This window comes from Marmota marmota, unplaced genomic scaffold, assembly GCF_001458135.2.
Source record: "Marmota marmota marmota unplaced genomic scaffold, marMar, whole genome shotgun sequence".
NCBI classification, from domain to species: Eukaryota; Metazoa; Chordata; class Mammalia; order Rodentia; family Sciuridae; genus Marmota; species Marmota marmota.
The window spans coordinates 37,328,620-37,335,430 of record NW_026000016.1 but is presented as its reverse complement, the minus strand read 5'-3'; the positions used below and the strand labels follow the sequence as shown (position 1 = coordinate 37,335,430).

Below are 6,811 nucleotides of genomic sequence, written 5' to 3'. Positions count from 1 at the left end.
TGCTAAGAGCCAAGTATATGATGCATGGCATTTTTGGTCGAAAGGTGACGCCAGCTAGCCATTGAGATGATATGATTATGTTAAGATTTGCATTCATATGGATATTGGACTCCTGCTGTTCACCTAGGCCGGCTACGGGACTCCTGGAGAGTTCCCATTGGTTGGGGAAGTACAGTAGGAGGGAGTTCCGGGGGAGGAGCTCTCTCTGCGGGTCTGGGAGGAGGCCGCGTGGGTGGAAAAAATCTTCCCGGGTGGTACCGGACATTGGCGGCAGTTTCAAAAAATAAACTTTGTTCCTGCTTGAGTGGCTCGTGACTTTGTGCCCAGCCAGACTGCGGCAACACACAACGTGCATGCTGCCTGCCCCCTTTGTATACTTACAGGACTGCTCACTGATCAAGGTCCCCAACTCCTGTAGTGAGTCAGGTGGAATCAGAGCCCATAAGTCATCTGGGGTTACTCTAACCCAGGGTTAATTTATTAAGCAATCATTTACTGAGCAAGTCCTCAGGGTCCTGTGCTTAGCACAGGAGCTGATGGTTTCTAGAACATGCTTGACAGTTTTTCCTCCCAAAATCACCCCATGAAAGAGAAGCCATTTCAGTCAAGCATGAGTCCAAAGTCTGGCATGAAACCATTACCAAGGAAGAGAACCTTGTGGAGCCTGGGTATGGATCATTAGCATTTAATTAATTCTGCAAGGGCACACAAGGTCATACAGAATCACCCAGGGACCTACAGAACAATCTTAAAGTGGAGTGAGGGCTCAGGGGCTAGGAGAGAAGAGCTAGGGGTGGAAGAAGAACAGAGGGAAGGGAGAGACCTGCCATTTTAAAAGTCAACAAGGACCAGAGAGCCAAGAAGAATTATCACTTTGCCATGATCACCTCCAAAGTGTCCTGGATGACATACACTTCCACCTGAGAGGTGAAGGGAAGGGAGTTCCTTACAGAGAAACACAGAGAGAGAGAGAGTGATAGTGAGGCTTAGTTTAGATTTGGCAGCTCGGGCTACTATGAAGCCTGCAAAACAAAAAGGCAGAGCACAGCAGATTTTTAGGTCAGCGAAAGCACTCTGCATGACACTACAGTAGTGGATATGTGTCATTATACATTTGTTCAAACCCATAGAATGAACAACACAGAGAGTGAACCCTAATGTAAACCATGGACTTTGGGTGATAATGATGTGTCAACGTGTGTTCATCAACTGTAACAGATGGGCCACTCTGTGGGGGATGTTGATAATGGAAGAAGCAGTAGGTGTGTGGACGCAGGGAGTAGAAAGAAAAATATCCATCCCTTCTGATCAATTTTGCTGTGAACTTAAAACTGCTCAAAACAAAAATTCTATTGAAAATTGAAAAATAATTTTTAAAACCTCACATGTTCTCAAATTCTTTGATAGCGCTCCTAGGGAGGGTTAGGTCTACAACCGCCGGCTACTGACTTCCTTGAAATGAAGTGGATGTGGCAGAGGTGATTCTCTGGGACTTTCAAAGGTAGGTGGAAATGGTTTTACAGTTCTCATCTTCTTGGAGCATTTGCATTTGGAGCCCAGAACCCTGAGCTGCTGCATAAGAAATTCCCCCACATGGAAGCCACCATATTGGGAGGAAGCTGAAGCAAAGGGAGTGGATTTGGGCAGGGTGGGTAAATTAGCTTTCAGTGGCATCTGAGGTCCCATTTTAGAGCCAGCATCACCTACCAGCCTTGTGAATGGAGCAGTCTCCTAAGGATCCCACCGTGAATTCCCCCCAGCCTTTGAATCCCTCCAGCTGAGGCTGCAGGCATTGTGGAACTAAAATAAACAGTCCCTCCATGTACTGTTCAAATCTCTGACTCACAGAATCCAATCCATGAGCTGAATGAAAAGATTGTTTTATGCCACCAAGTGCGGGTGATCTGTTGTGACTGGCAGGCCTTCTAGCAATCCAGTGTTCCAGGAGCAAATGGTATTCCAGAAGGAAGAAAGGAATGCCCAGACCAGAGAGTGGCACTGCAAGAGAGGGACAGTGACCTCAGCAATGCTGTTTGAATTCTTTTCTCTTTTGAGATGGAAAAGGAATCCAATGTAATCACATTTCACAGGTGACCCTGGACCTGCTTCTGGTGGAGCAGCAGTTATTGGGTGCTCACATGGCCCCTCCTTTACTGCCACCTAACTTCCCTACTTGAGGAAGACAGGAGACTCCCACTGTGCAGAAGTCCCTGCGGTTGAAAGCCAAATGACTTCACAGTGGGACGTCTGTCTATTTCAAGTTGGCTCCCTGGAGAAATGCTGCAGTGGACCTGATTTGAAAACTTGCAGTCAGGAATTGGTTCCTCACAGCAAGAGAGGGAAGTCCCCTCCTGGGGTTTCAGCCTGGACCGTCATTTCTAGAGCCAGGGCTTCTGTTACTTCTTCCCTCACCACCTCCCAGGAGTGGTTTAGGAAGTAGTGAGGATTTTGTCTCCCCCAAAGGTGTCCAGAAATTTCCCTGAGATTGTTGATAGTTGTCATCCTAAATGAGACCCTAATCAGCACTGGGAATGCTGATTCAACCTCAGCTTCCAAGTGTTACACATGGTAAAGTGAAACACTGTTTCCCACAACTTGGAAAAAAAGACCACCTTCTCACTCCTAGGAGACCACTAGGTGTATGTATGTATCCTCATTTAAATAGAGGATTTATTACAGCTTCAAGTTCATTTTCAGAAAAGCCTTATATATCTTTGCTCTAAGAGGAAAGGAAGGCTACATTCAGTTGGGAGGCCACGGATTCACCCAGCAGCAGGTCACAGGTTGGGAATCATTCAGTACCTCTGAAGCCCCTGGGGATAGAAATTGTCAGACTACAAACATTCAGTGGAGAAGTGGATGGAGAGTTTCCATAGCCACTGGGCTCACCCATTGACCTGTTTTGGTTTTTCTGAATAGCTTTATTTTCCAAGAGTCCACAATGTTTTCAGAAGTCCTTCTCACCTATTTTGGTTTGGTCCAATTTCGATTTCCTTCTTCATTTTGGTGGATTAATTAGACTTGAAGAGATCAACTATTCAAAATAGAAAAAAAAAAAACGTGAGGAATTACCTAGATCAGCAGGCACACTGGCACACCCCTATAATCCCAGCTACTCAGGAGGCTGAGTTCAAGGCTAGCCTGAGAACTCAATGGGACCCTATCTCCAAATACAAAATTAAAAGGTCTGGAGATGTAGTTCAGTGAGGCAGGGGAAGGAGGGGGAGTGACTTGTCCATGGTCACTATTCAGCACTTGCCATTCAGGGCTGGAATTAGAGACCCTGCTTCCCAAGCCAAAGCTCTTTGCACTGTGCTCAGACTCCCCAGGTGACCTGCTTCCTGAAGAAGACTGATGAATTAACCGAATCTGCTGCTAGAGATCAACCAATAAGACTTCTGGTACCAGAGTCCGATCTGCCTCCACACTCACTCCTTCCACCTCTCCTCCTACCCCAATCCCACTAGAATATTTTAGAAGTGAGCAAAAGCAATTTGCTAAGGCAATGCTCTGTTCTTCAGGCATCCTCGGAATTAAAGCTCCTGGTCATTTTAGAAATTAAGGCTTTGCCACCCACTGCTCTCTTATTCTCTTCCTCAGCCTGGCTCTGATTTCCTGTCTGCTTTCCTGTTTCCTGGACTAATGAAGCATTTCACATGGCCAAGCTTCTAACATAGACTTCTTTCTTTTAATAAATGCAAATACTGTACTTGTGATCAATGTGATGTTTTGGGGGGTATTCGATAAACTATATCCCTTGAGCACCTTGAACATGTTTAGAAACATACCAAGAAAACGAGAGTTATTTACAGATAATGGAGAGCCTACTTCAACATTAGAAGTCGAATAGAAGGTTAGACCACTCTACATTATGGCTGTGTATCCTACTGAAACTGAATTCTTAGGGCTTTATACCATTTCAGTCTTACAGCCCTTGCAACTTCAAGCATAAGTGTTTTTCACATATGAGGACTTCTATAAATATTCTTTAAATTGAACATTTTAATGTAGTGAGGACCTTCTATATAATAGGCAGAATATTCAGTGTTTTCATAGCTTTAAAAAAAATTGTTCCCATGACCACCCTGTATCAGTTATTTATTACCACAGTAATGATGTTTTATAAACAACCCTAAAGATTAGTGATTAAAACAATGACCTTCTACTATTTCCTGTGTCTCTGGCTGACCAATGCTGCTTACCTGGGCTGGGCTCAGTTGGTCTCTGTGAAAGATGTTTCTGTGTCCGTGATCAGTTTGCAAGCAGGTGGGCACGCTGATCTAAGTGGGCTTAAGCAAGGGTGGCTGATGGGGCCAGCAGGCCAGCCCAACTTTATGGTGACCGTAGCAGGTTTCAAAAAGCAAGTGGAAACATGCACAGCCTCTTGAGGTCTAAGCTCAGAAAGGGCACACCATCAGACTGCACTTCGTTGGCCAAAACAAGTCACAAAGCTGGTCCCCAAACCAGGGACTGAGGAAACCAACTTCACCTCTCAATAGAAGAAGCAAGAAAGTCATGTTGCAATGGGTTATAGAATTATGGTCAGTTTTGCAATCCATCTACCACGTAAGTCCAATTTTTAATATGGACAAAGAAAATAGAGATTAAAAAAACTATTGAAAATGATATAAAACTGGATTGTGGTGATGATATCACAGCTATAAATTTACTAAAAATCATCGAACTGTGCACTTACAATGGCTGAATTTTATGAAATGTAAATTATCCGTCAGTAAAGCTGTTGAGGAAAAAAACTGAAAAAAAAATGTAAATTTATTGAAGATCATTCAACTTGTAATTGTCCAAATCGGCATTTAAACTCGGGTACTCTAGCATGAAACTCAATAATCTTTCCATTGCAATGTATTTATCAGAACCCAAGTATTAGATTCTCAGAATCAGGGAGCCTAAGAACTACAAAGAGCTTCTACCGATTATTTTGCCCATCGCTCTTTTAAGCCTTTGAATGTGTTAGCCATCTAGAGCAGGTGCATAAATCCCCATCTTAACTTGAAAAATAGAAACAGCTCTAGAGGAAACCAAGCCAGGTAAAAATATGCCTCATCTTCTCATGTGCTTTTGGAATCCAGGATGATTACAGCTGGAAAGATCTCGAACCACTGTTCTTTCCAGAATCAGGAACTACAGACAGTTCTTGAGATTTTAGCTCCTCTTTTACGACAATGACCATATACTTAGTAGCCAGCATTCATGATGTGATCAGATTCTGGTATTCTCAGTATTAGCATTTTTCTTCTATTTTCATACTCAGAGTCGAAATCTAAATTTGTCCTCTTTGGGGCTAACAGTGGTTAAATTTGAATTAAAATTCATCCAAGGTACTCTTTTTGCAGGTTAAAATCTCTGTCATGAGGACGTAGGAAAGAGAATCATTTTTAAAAGGAAGATGTGTACAATGTGCTCCTTCTCTCGTGGACATTAAGGGGTCTGAGAGGATGAACAAATGGAAAGGGGCCTGGTTTTATCCTGTAATTTGGACTTGTTTAAGATGGAGAGAGGGAGAGAGAGAGAGAGAGAGAGAGAGAGAGAGAGAGAGAGCAATCCCGAGGAGATGCATCCAAGCTCTCCATAAACAGAGCTTTGAAGAGCAAATTGAGCAGCTTTCACCAATCAGGCACAGATCACATCAAAAGCTGCCCGAGGAGAATCACTGGCGAGATGTCAGGCAGGGTCAGGCGAACGTTATCAAACACTCTTTCAAGATACTGTGAACCAGAATCAGAGGGAGAAAGGGAGGTAAGAAGGAGTGCCAAAAACACGATCACTCGGAGCAGGGAGGCAAATAAGGCAGTGGAGATGCAGTGGCGGCAGAGCTGAAGATGTTTGTGGAGGAAAGAGAAAGAAAGGCAGGGTGGGGGAGGGGCACAGAAAGCTCTATCTACATAGACAGCGGGAGACTGAGAGCAAAAGACAGAAGCCAAAGAGACAATGTAGCCAAACAGAGCAAACTGTAAATCAACAGTGAAAGAGGCTTGGAGAGGAAGGATCAGAAGCAAGGTGGCAAGAAACAGGCTTTCTATGGGAGAAGGAGCAGGGGCCAGAGTGGCCGCCACCTCCTATACCTGTCCTGAAGATTGAAGTCAACAGGAACATTGGTTGAAAACTAGCAAGAACAGTTCTATTTCCCACGGGGAAGAGCATCATCACATCTCTGGAAAAGGGGGTAGAGCGGAAAGCAAAGGAAAAAAACAAAACAAAACAACAACAACAAAAAACACTCCAACCGTCTTCCTCCCCAGCTCCTTAAATTATTTTTTATCCCCTACGAAGGGCTATTTGATCATCCTGGCCTGCTTCACTTGGGCTCTGAAAATCGGAGGGAACATAGTCATTAGAAAGCAGCCCAATGTCCACCCAAGTCCCCACTGGAGTGATTTCATCTTTTATTACAGCAAAGCTGGGGCAGTAATGTATCAGCTCGAGCTATAAATCTGCCTTCTTCATAGATCAAGTTCGATTTTCCAACTAATTGGAGGGAAACAAACTCACTTGTGGATCAAAACGGAGCAAATTTCCCCATCTCTGTAAAGGACCCAGCTCTGTCCTAATCATGAGGTGAGGGCCTGGCTGCCTAGGTGTTACATGTGGAGCTCTGGGGAAGCAGAGGTCAGCGGGAGGACACCAGGGGTGGGGTTGGGGAGGGGGGTGCCTGTGCACCAAGAGGAAAACCCAGGCCAAAGGGATGGAGGGACTTTCTCCAAAGCAAACTTTGCTCCTTTTACATGCTTACCCTATAAAAAGATATTGGAAATAAGAACGCAGTAAAAGACAGGGTTCTAGAGACAGCCTA

At 44.3% G+C, this 6,811-nt stretch overlaps 1 long non-coding RNA gene across 1 annotated transcript in view; it reads right to left on the bottom strand.

Annotated features, from left to right (window-relative positions):
• The window catches only part of LOC125618567, a 9,171-nt gene extending 3,521 nt beyond the window's left edge, over window positions 1–5,650 (bottom strand). Inside the window, exons 1-3 of the long non-coding RNA XR_007349906.1 lie at window positions 4,203–5,650; window positions 2,965–3,034; window positions 1,847–1,998 (exon numbers count right to left, since the gene is read on the bottom strand). This is a non-coding gene — a long non-coding RNA (uncharacterized LOC125618567). The remainder of the gene's footprint in view (window positions 1–1,846; window positions 1,999–2,964; window positions 3,035–4,202) is intronic.
• Between the last annotated feature and the right edge of the window lie 1,161 nt (window positions 5,651–6,811).